The sequence below is a fragment of the Ovis canadensis genome, chromosome 3 (assembly GCF_042477335.2).
Source record: "Ovis canadensis isolate MfBH-ARS-UI-01 breed Bighorn chromosome 3, ARS-UI_OviCan_v2, whole genome shotgun sequence".
In the NCBI taxonomy this organism is placed as follows: domain Eukaryota; kingdom Metazoa; phylum Chordata; class Mammalia; order Artiodactyla; family Bovidae; genus Ovis; species Ovis canadensis.
The window spans coordinates 168,486,219-168,498,057 of NC_091247.1; the positions used below are offsets into that span (position 1 = coordinate 168,486,219).

At 42.4% G+C, this 11,839-nt stretch overlaps 1 pseudogene; it reads right to left on the reverse strand.

Moving 5' to 3' along the window:
• Window positions 1-3,583: 3,583 nt before the first annotated feature.
• LOC138436361 (17-beta-hydroxysteroid dehydrogenase type 6-like) lies at window positions 3,584-10,159 on the reverse strand (annotated as a pseudogene).
• Window positions 10,160-11,839: the final 1,680 nt, after the last annotated feature.

Below are 11,839 nucleotides of genomic sequence, written 5' to 3' on the forward strand. Positions count from 1 at the left end.
TGGTATTTTCTTTTTCTAGTAGTAACCCCTGCATGCCATTAGCTTAATGTATATCCTTGTATTTTTGAAGTTTGTATTCATATATATATATATATATATATATATATATGTATATACATGTTTCCAAAAGAAGCATAATATACATCTTACATGGACTTCCCTAGCAGCTCAAACAGTAGACTCAGCCTTCAATGCAGGAGACCCGGGTTAGGTCCCTGGGTCAGGAAGATCTCCTGGAGAAGGAAATGGCAACCCACTCCAGTATTCTTGCCTGGAAAATCCCATGGACAGAGGAACCTGGGGGCTACAGTCCATGGGGTCACAAAGAGTCGGACACAACTGAGCGACTAACACTCACTTTCACGGTCTTTCCCCTTCACTTTGTTCCCCCTTTCTAGGATTTAGTGTAGAGGTTAAGGTTACAATAATTTCAGTCTGCTGCCATCTTTTTAAATAACTTTATTTGGCTAGTTATTTTTGGCTGTCCTGGATCTTCATTGCTGTGCAGGCTCTTCTCTAATTGCGGTGAGCAAGGACTACTCTCTTGCTGTGGAACTCGGGCTGTAGGTCATGAGGGCTTCAGAAGTTGCGGCACGTGGGCTCAGTAGTTGCAGCTCCTGGACTCTAGAGCACAGGCTCAGTCGTTGTGGAGCTTGGGCTTAGTTGTTCTGAGGTGTGTGGGATCCTCCCGGCTCAGAGATCAAATCTGTGTCTCCTGCATTGGCAGGCAGATTCTTTAACCACTGAGCCAGCAGGGAAGCCCTGCTGCCATCTTAAAATCGAGAGCTGTATTTTACTTTTCCTTCACCACTTGGCCCAGTGACTAGGATATAGTAGTGTACTCAATCAAATGTTGTTTTAATTGGATTTCTTAAGCTAGATTTCAGAAATCAAGTTATTTATTTTTTAACTTTTTATTTTGTGTTGGGGTATAGCCAATTAACAAAAATTGTTGTGACCATTTCAGGTGAACAGTGAAAAGATACAGCCATATATACAAGTGTATCCATTCTTCCCCGAACTACCCTTCCATCCAGGCAAAATTTTTTTTAATCTGCCAAACTATTAGAAGAAAAGAGGTTAGATTTTTCTGCCATCAGAACTCTGAGGATAAATGCTATGCTTATCAGGGCTTACAGTGAGATCACTGTCCTTACCACGTATCTCATATGTTTGACTTAAAAGAGCATACTATTTAAATGGTAGCAATATTCATGTGAAATCTCCAACTTAGGAGGGTCTTAACATATGATGATTTATTTATGATGGTTTGATTTGTTGATCACCTCATTTTAGAATTATTCTTATTGAAAATAATGGCAGAACAGTGATGACAAATTTTCCTCTGTAACTGTCCATTTGATTCGGACCAGGTCTGTGCAGTCAAAGATAGCAGAAATCAGTATTCTCTCATTTGTAAAGCAGAATAATTCTGACAGGATGAATGTATTATGCAGACAGCAAGTTCCCATGTCTCCAAACAGCAATAATTCCAACACAGACATAATTTTCTCTATGAAATACCTAAGATTCTGCCTGGGTAGGACATCAAATGAATAATTTTTCAATGTGAAAAATGTATGATTTTATCACTACAAGAATAAAAATGTTGGCATACAGTCTATGTTCGATACAGGATACAGGATGCTTGGGGCTGGTGCACGAGGATGATCCAGAGAGATGATATGGGGTGAGAGGTGGGAGGGGGGTTCAGGATTGGGAACTCATGTACACCCATGGCGGATTCATGTCAATGTATGGCAAAACCAATACAGTATTGTAAAGCAAAATAAAGTAAAAATAAAAATTAAAAAATAAATAAATAAAATATCAAATCTAAAAAAAGAAAATGAAATGTTGGCATAGCATGAGAGTTCTATTTATCCATTTAGGCAACCATGAGACTTGGAGTCAGAAGACCTGTCCTGCACTTAGCTGGAGATTCTCAGAACGAAGAGAAGTGAGCCATTTTCAGTTTGAGTTTTCACACAAGTAAGTGGGGATAATAAGAGGTTACCTATCTCATAGCATTATCCCCCATGAGCTAAGTATCTTTAAATGTAGATATGGTATGATGAGTCCAAAGCATCATATAATTAGATATTGCTAAGAGAGTCCCAGGTGGCTCAGTGGTAAAGAATTTGCCAGCCAATGCAGGAGCCTCGGGAGATGCAGGTTCAATTCCTAGATTGGGAAGATCCCCTGGGAAGGGAAATGGCAACCCACTCCAGTACTCTTGCCTGGAGAACCCTGTGGGCAGAGGAGCCTGGTGGGCTACCGTCCACAGGGTCACAAAGAGTTGGGCACAACTGAGTGACCAACCATGGAAAGAGACACAAGGACAAATGGTTAGTTTTAGAATATTTGAAGCATAACTTCCAAGAATATCCTCCGGAGGCAGAAAGAAGGATCTGTCTCAGAGCACCTTGAGTCTCTCTGAACTCTTGATACAGACATATGGGACAATATTATTCTCATTTAAGAGAAGCAAACTCAGAGCAATATTTTTGCCCAGAGTTACACAGTCAGGAATAGCAGAGTTGGGATCCGACCTTGGCCCTTTTTGATTCCCAAGTCCAGTTTCCCTACACTCAACATACCCTCCCCAAACCTAAGTGGGGAAGGGAGCAAAACTGAGAGGAATTGGGTGAGGGGAGGAGAGTGAGGTTGATCTGGGGCAAAGCAGGGGTCAAAAAACAAGGCAAGGACTAGACGAACACTTTCACAGAGTCATGCAGGTGACCACTGACAGAGAATCTGGGCAGAGGTAGTTGTGTGTATGTGTGTGTGTTAGTCGCTCAGTTGTGTCCGACTCTTTGCAACCCCATGGACTGTAGCCCACCAGGCTCCCCTGTCCATGGGATTTTCCAGGCAAGAATACTGGAGTGGGTTTCCATCTCTTTCTCCAGGGGATCTTCCCAACCCAGAGATCGAACCCAGGTCTCCCACATTACAGGCAGATTCTTTACCATCTGAGCTACAAGGGAAGCCCAGACAGAGGTAGTTAAGTCTGAGTATTTCAAAAGTTGACAAGAAGAGGACTAAATTATTTAATCCATTGATTTATTTGATAAACTAATTTAATTTTTAGAAAAGTAGGATTTTTTTTTTAAAAACTGCTGGAAAGAAAATAATTTATATCTCAAATAGAAAACCACCAATAATGTGAGACTCTCAAGGCAGTAGCTATGACCATGCCCACAGCTCTTACTCCAGGTTGTTAAGAGACCCGATAGTCCTTTGAACTTTGAAAATTCTCTCAGCAGAGTCATCCCACACTGGAGTGATCCAGCTAGAAAGTGAGTGCCATGAGTCAGGGACCTTGTTTTGTATATGGATGAATCTTTAGCACCCAGAACTGTGCCTGGAATATTGGAGGTATGCACCAAGTATTTTTTGAAAGAATCTGAAAATTCGTGAACTAAAATATGGCAATCATCTCTGAGGACCCATTGGAACAGAGAGCTGCATGTTCCTCTGGTTCATTCTCCTTTCAAGAAGAAAATCTGATGACTGCTCCCCATCTAGAATCAAGTGTTTAGGTTGAACTCACAGACTACAAAGCATTTTAAGGCCTGATTGCCTATAAAATATGACAAAGGATAAAGTCTGCCACAGATGTTGGTAAATAAGACAGAGCAAAAGTGAAGCATTTGCTGTCCCAGTCAAAAGAGTAGCGGATACGAGGGTCAACAGCAGTCAGGCTCGGGCTTCATGCAGTTGGCGACCGGGCTCAGATTCTCCTTTCCTTTAGCAATGAGGCCATGAAAATACTGGCAATCTGTTATAGAGTGGGGGGAAAGTTAGAACTGTGGTAACACATTAACTTGAAAAGAAGCAGGAGAGAATACAAGGTACAAGCAATAAGGGTGCAGGGTGCAGGGCTCAGGGCGCAGGCTCTGCAGCTGTGCTGTCCAGCACTGCAATCGGAGCCACAAGTGGCAACTGAGCATAAGAAATGTGGTCAATCTGATTGAGATGCACAATAAATGTAAAAATTCACATTGGGTTGTAAAGACTTAACACAAAGAAAGAATGTAAAATATCTCAGTTGTAATTTTTTTATATTGATTTGTTGAAATGACGGTATTCTGGATAGAGTCTGTTCTGAATTAAATTCACCTGTCATTTTTCTTTAATGTGGCTGTTAGAAAAATTAAGATTGCATATGTGACTTACAGTTGTGGCTAGCATTGTATTTCTATTGGGCTAAAGTTGTCTAGAGCAATATTATATGTGTGTGTGTATAGATGTGTCTGTGTGTGTGTGTGTAACACACATATATATGTTTGTGTGCATGCTCAGTCACTCAGTCATGTCCAAACATTGCAGGATTCAGTTCATCACTCTGCCACTGACTTGCAGAGTAATCTTGGGAAATGACTCAATGTTTCAGGCTTCAGTTTCCTTATCTGTAAATGAGGGGTAACACCAGCACTTTCCTTCTAGGGTTATGGGAACTGACAGAGTTAATTCTTCCATAGCACCTGGCACAGAGCTTTCATATACTGAGCAGGTGTTGGGGCTCAGGGGAAAGCTGACGGCCTGAGTGAAGCAGGAGGGACAGCAGCAAGTGAGCTGGGCCTCCTGCTATACGCAGCAAGGACTTGAGAAGTTAATAACTCTGCCATCCCCACTCTGGGGGAATAGAGGAAGAACTTAGAGCCTTCAGAGCACTTCTGCCCAAAGCTGTCTTTCACCTCTGGGGACACTGGACTCCAGATCCCCTCGAGTATATCCTGCATATTGTCAGGGAAATGGATGTTTTGTACTTTCCAGGTACTATGAGAACAACACGAATGCCAAAATGACTGAGCTCCCTTGCGAAACACAAGGTGAGAGAGTGTTAACCAAGGAAATGATATTGGCATCTGACCTAATCAATCCCACCCCTTCTTAAGCAAAGAATGCCCAAGGCAGAATGTTTCAAGAAAGGCATTTGGGTCAGGGAAGAATATGAAAGAGTACACTCAAGCATCTTGGGAAGATGTTCAAGTAAAATGAGAAGGGCCAACACCCATAGACTGCTTTCTGAAAAGCTTCAGATCTGGCCTTTGATGCTGCCTCTTGCTGCCCATCTCACACCACTCTCTTACAGACCCTCCCCCCTCTGTGACAGCTCCCTGAACCCCTGAGCCTCTATCTCCTTACCTACTGCTCGGGTTAGAACTCAGTGTCTTTGTGAATCCTTCCTTGACCTCTGCCCCCAGGGAAAGGTAAGTCACCCCCTTGTCGGTGCCTCTATGCACCAGCACACACTCATGTTCATATTTGCTGTACGCCCACTCCAGAGCTTTTCACCCGCAGAACTGAGTTCAGATCCTGGCTCAACTTCACACTTGACCATAGAGAATCATCGTGTCTTATGCATGAGTTTTCTGTGAGGAGTGAATAGAATGCTTGGCCCAGAGCTTTCCCTATAACCCACCAAGGTTCAGTCTTTCCTTATGAGAACCGTCAGGTTTAGTGACTTAAGGTACTTAATTAATAAGGCAAATAATTTTTTAGTGACAGACTCTTATCATTCACATGTGAAGTGTACATTACATACATAATATTCATTTATATTTTATACATATATATGTCTTATAGAAATATATGAATTTGTTTGAAACACATAGAAATCTTATAGGAGTGGCAATTAAGACCAAATAAATCCTAATACATTTTTCACATTCCCTAATGTACTACCAGTCCATTCTGAAGGAGATCAGTCCTGGGATTTCTTTGCAAGGAATGATGCTAAAGCTGAAACTCCAGTACTTTGGCCACCTCATGCAAAGAGGTGACTCCTTGGAAAAGTCTCTGATGCTGGGAGGGATTGGGGGCAGGAGGAGAAGGGGACAACAGAGGATAAGATGGCTGGATGGCATCACTGACTCGATGGACGTGAGTCTGAGTGAACTCTGGGAGTTGGTGATGGACAGGGAGGCCTGGCATGCTGTGATTCATGGGATCGCAAAGAGTCGGACACAACTGAGCGACTGAACTGAACTGAATGTACTACCTTATATTGTGAAAAGATTTAGACATTCCATTTCCAAAGTTTCTCATTTTAGTTGCCATCTATATATCAGGAACCCAGGCTCACCATTCACAAATACACTCCTAGCCACAGTCAAGTCTTCCTCAGAGGTTGGGCCTTACCTCAGACTGTCAGATAAAGCTTCTACCCCATACTTAGAAATGCAGTAGCCACTGCCAAACAGGGATACTCTCCCAGCTGGACTAGAAACACTGACTACTCTTCCCCTGGTTTTTCTGATCGGGGACAAAAGCTCAGTGTCACCTCAATGAGGCCAATCAAGCTCACATTCAAGATCTTGGAGAAGTCATCTTTGGTCAGCCATTCATTTGGGGCAGCAGGCAGAAGGATGCCAGCATTGTTCACCAAACCCCAGAGGCCTGGAGTAGAAACAAAAATATTAGTTAGAGACAGAAAGCCCATTTATGAATCATTTCAGTGTTCAGACCACATTCTCCTGAGGAAGATAAACAATAAATCCAATAAATTGGCAAATTATAAAGTATGTTTTATGTGTGCATGGTAAGTCACTTCAGTTGTGTCCAACTCTGTGTGGCCCTATGGACTGCAGCCCACCAGGCTCCTCCATCCAGGGGATTCTCCAGGCAAGATTACTGAAGTGTGTTGCCATGCCCTCCTCCAAGGGATCTTCCCGACCCAGGGATCAAACTGCATTTGGTCTCCTCCACTACAGCCAGATTCTTTACCACTATCACCACCTGGGAAACCCCTTCACATTTCTTTCATTGTCTCACAATTTCTGGTCTTCTCTCCGCCTCTCATAACCCAAAAAGACTGGAAGGAAGAGAATATACACTCTTGTATTGTGAGAATGGTTTTTAAGTAATGATTCCCCAATACCAGTATTACTTTTTTTTAACAATATTACTTTCTTTCCTTTATTCATTTTTTAGAACTTTGCAGAGGATAGGGGATGTGAATAGAAAAGTGACATCTGCCACAATTTATGTCCTTGGCTCAAATTTCCAACAGAGGCCATTCTCCACTTCAGAGATCCCATTCTCAAAAGGCAGGGAGTACCTGCTGCATAGGACAGGGAGCTCAGAGCAGGGCTCTGTGATGACCCAGATGGTGGCATGGGGGAAGTGGGCGGAGGAGAGGTCCAAGAGAGGGGAATATATGTATGCTTATAGCCGATTCATTTCGTTGTACAGCAGAAACCAACACAACATTGCAAAGCAAGTATATCCCATTTTTTTAAAGGGGAAGAGAGTGAGGGATCTGTGCTGAGGTGTTTACTGATTCTTATGTGCCAATGTCATCCAGTCTCACAGGAGACTGTATGTGTAAATAATATATATTCAAATTGTTAAGACATCAATCATTCTCTCAAGAAATTTAAAATTGCTTGCAATAAAAGTTGTATTGGAAAAAAGGACTACACTGATAATTAGTACAACCGAGATTAAATTCCAAAAAAGTCAGAAAAGTATGCGTAACTAGATTTAGAAAGAAGGCTTCAACCAGGGGTGGCCTTTAAAACAGAGGCTCCAATTCAGAGATGCAGAATGAATAACATGGTGACTACAGGAAGCCATTGGCATCAGCAGTCCCCAAATGCATCCGATTTAGCTGCTTAAGCAGGAGGCTTATTTCTGGACCATTGAGGGTGTGAGGTTTTGAGGCGTCAACCTTTCATTAACATATGGAGACTTATCTCTGAAAGGGCCAAACCCCCTTTTCATTTTTCTCTCATTACTACGGGAGAGGGAGAGAAAAGCAAAACTTCAAAGGAAACATGTATCCTGGGGCTCAAGGAATTTTGGGGTTTTGAAAATACTTGAGGCAGTGAAAAATCCTTATTCACTCCAAGATCTTGAAATAATGTGACCAAATAGAACACTTTTTGAAATAAATGATTACAAAATACATGTCAACCTAATTAATGGTTCATTGTTCTGTAAACAATGTAAGAGTTCAGATTTCTCACATTTCTCACATTGTGTGTGATGATAGCTACAGAGTCACAGACAATCATCAATTAAAATGAATTATAGTTAGTTGTGATAGTTTTACTTCTAGCGCTAGTTTGTTTTCAAATAAAGCTTCGTTTTAAATTTTACTTTTTAACTAAGAGAAAATCTTTCCTCTATGTGGGTGTCGATGCATTTCCACGCCTTTGATCTGATGTGCAGTGCAGGGCCTCTACAGTGACCAGCTGGACATTCAGCCTGAAGCAAGGCAATATCTCATCCTCTTTCATTTGGCCTCAGTAGCTATGTAGCTCAAACAAAAATTTAGTAAGTTTTTGTGTCATGAATTTAAACTAGAAAATCATGCTGCTCTCAGTAATTGCGAACAAGCATTTTGCCAAAGTGCCAAAAGAAGACATTTAAACAGCACCCCACCCCCCAACAAAATGGTCCCAGAGCCTTTTACAAAAATAAGGATAAAGTGTTCTCCACCTGTGCCAACGACTGGAACATTTGCAGCTGAGAGGACCACATAGCATGGACAGAAGGAATTAATTCTTGATTTCCTTTCAGCACTGGGAGCAGAAGGGCTATGCAAGGAAGAAACACGCAGAACTTGAGAGAAAGCAGCAGTTCCTTCAGGCTTCCCAGGGGGTACTAGTGGTAAAGAATCCGCCTTCCAATGCAGCAGATGCAGGAGATGTGGGTTTGATCCCTGGAATGGGAAGATCCCCTGGAGAAGGAAACGGCAACCCACTGCAGTGTTCTTGCCTGGCAAATCCCATGGACAGAGGAGCCTGGCAGGCTGCAGTCCACGGGGTCAGACACAACCTAGTGACTGAACAACAACAGCAGTTCCTTCATGTTGAGCACAGCAAGGGCAGTGGGACAGTCAACATGCCTTTCCTTGGCTTTCCCCTCTCTCTCAGGGATTCCCTGTATTCAGACTTCTTGCCCAGGATGCACATGGGTCAAGGCCAGGTGAGTGCAAGAAAGGGAGAAAGAATCAACACCTACAGCTATTAGTCTGCAGAATGCTCACTCAGCTGAAGGACATACCGCTTCCAGATCCCAAATGGTCGGCCCTGGATTTTCTTCTAGAAAATTGAGAGATCTGGCTGCTCCCTTGCCAAAGGTAAGGCACCTACTTAGCCTCACAGGAAGCCCTCTCTGCTGCTTGCCTGGGCTGTCTGAGAAACTCATGCCAGGACTGATAAGAGGGGACACTACACACAGATTTTGCTTGGGTCTTGGTGACAGGAGTTTGGGTATGCCTTGATCTCAATTATTTTCTCAAGATCGACTCATCATAAATTCCCGGTCGGCACTGACTGAACAATAAAGACATTTCCAGAACCCTCCCTGGAGACAGTAGGTTTTTCTGATTCTCACCATTTGCTAACTTTGAGAAAGACAGGTTTATACTGTTCTCAAGAAAAGACATGTAAAATTATATACGAGCAGCATAATGGCAGCCTGCTCATGGCAGAGTTAACCTTTTTACTCTGGATTTTCAGAGGATACCATACATGCAAATTACGGTTTCTGCACCACAGTCACCTCTTTCTTTCCCCTCATTGCCTTTCTAGCCTTCATTCTGTCTTCCCTACCTATACATACTCTTACCTATTAAACCTGTTTCCTCACTGTTTTACCTTCCACTCTGATACACTCATATTCCATACAACCTGACTTTTTTAGGCCAGTCCCAAATATGTTCACTTACTCCATGAATGCTAATGTATTTTTGAGTCTTCATGTAATAAAACATGTCCCAAATATACCCCCACCCTGATCCCCAAGACTTCATGTGGCATGGTTTTTGCTCATTCTAAAACACTGAAGACAAAGCAGCCTACCCAATGGACAGACTTCCCCTGGCCATACCTCTGTCCCCGACGTGTTCCTCTACCCACTTGGTGGCCGCAGCAATGCTCTCTGTCTTGGTGACGTCCAGGATCACCATCTGCAGCCTGTCTGATGTCTGGTTCCTCAGCTGCTTGGCCCCCTGCTCTGTCAGACACGCAGCCAGGACCCTCAAGCCTCTCAGGTCCAGCTGCCTGACCAGCTGGTTCCCGAAGCCCGAGTCACAGCCCGTGATGAAAATGATCTTGTTCTGAAGGTGGCTCACCACCTGCCTCTCCCGGGACAAGCGCAGGAGGTAGTACAGGACCACGAGGACCGCCAGGTACAGCCACATGGCAGACACCTGTCCTTCCCTTTAAGAAAAAAGAAAATTCTTCCAGACTCAAACAGGTTAGGGTTATGTTTGGCTGCTTTTTTATTGTTTTCTAGTTTACCCTTAATCTACTCAATTTAGTTAATGATGCCTATCAAGATTAACTTTTGATATAATAATTCTGAAGGTTGGTTATTTAACAGGCTTTTGAGGAATGTATTTGAAAATAGGAAAGCAGGATGATTCTATCAGGTTTAGGAATTAATATGAAACTCCTATTCTGGTCATGCTGTCTTTAAAAAGGAGTATTTAACAAAAATTTAGATGTATTGATATTAGGTAAAGAAAGGAGATAATGAGTCAGTTGGCAACTTCAAGCATTCAGAAATAGATACAGCTTGAGTCTTCAAAATTGAATTTGTCAAACTTAAAAGTGTTGCTAGATATGCAGACTGCAATTTGGTTTTTTCCTCTTTGTTCTCTCCTCTTTTAAACAAACAAACAAAAAAAAATACATTTAAGCAACTTTATAAAGATCATTAATTATAATTAATTTAATCTTAATTTTATCTGATATTTAATGTTCAATTCAAAAATATTAATTTATTTTAATATCCCTATTATGTAAAGACAGTGAAGGAAAAAGATAAATAAGTAAATATACATATTTAAGATCAAGAAGGGAAACTCAAGAAATACACAAAAACTATTGTAAAAACACTAAGAAGTGATAACTAGATGTTGGGAGGACAGCAGGATGAATAGGTAAAATGTAGACAATTTTTAGGATAGTGAAACTATTCTAGATGATACTGTAATGGTGGGCATGATCTCAGACAGTCAACAATGAGCAGTTCTGAAAAGAGTTCTTTGTTCCCTGCCTGGAAGTTGAACCGGGGTAGCCTGGATGAAAACTGGAAACCCTAGCCACTAGACCACCAGGGGCTAGAAGCCAGAAGCATGTTTTTTCCAGCTCTTACCCCCATGGAAAGCAAGGATGTTTCAAGGAGGCAAAAACTGTAAAAATAGGTACAAAGTTTATTTTTGGAGATACAGCGTTATTTGTGGGACAGCATACAGAGAAACAGTTTAAGACAGAAGCAAGGCAGAAATTACACACCCAAAGAAAAAGAGTGGGGGCATCCTAGCTAATGAGGAGTAGCCCAGTAAAGAGGTGACTTAAAAAAAAAAAAGAGGTGACTTAAATCACTTACATAGGATAATCTTTCCTGGTCTTTGTTCACCTTTGGCCAATTATCTTGTTTTCTTTTCACACCTGATTGGTTCTAGGACCCTCTGCAACATTCGAGCACAACTATTTGCTAAGATGGATCCCACCACAGAGGCCTGTAGGGGTATGTCCACACTAATTCTGGGTGTTTCAGTTCAGTTCAGTTCAGTTCAGTCGCTCAGTCATGTCCAACTCTTTGCGACCCCATGAATTGCAGCACGCCAGGCCTCCCTGTCCATCACCAGCTCCCGGAGCTCACTCAAAGTCACGTCCATCAAGTCGGTGATGCCATCCAGCCATCTCATCCTTAGTTGTCCCCTTCTCCTCCTGCCACCAATCCCTCCCAGCATCAGAGTCTTTTCCAACGGGTCAACTCTTTGCATGAGGTGGCCAAAGTACTGGAGTACCCCCTCCCTTTTTGATCCCCAAGGAGCCTTCTTGCACATGTGCAGACAGCGAAGTTTTTCTTG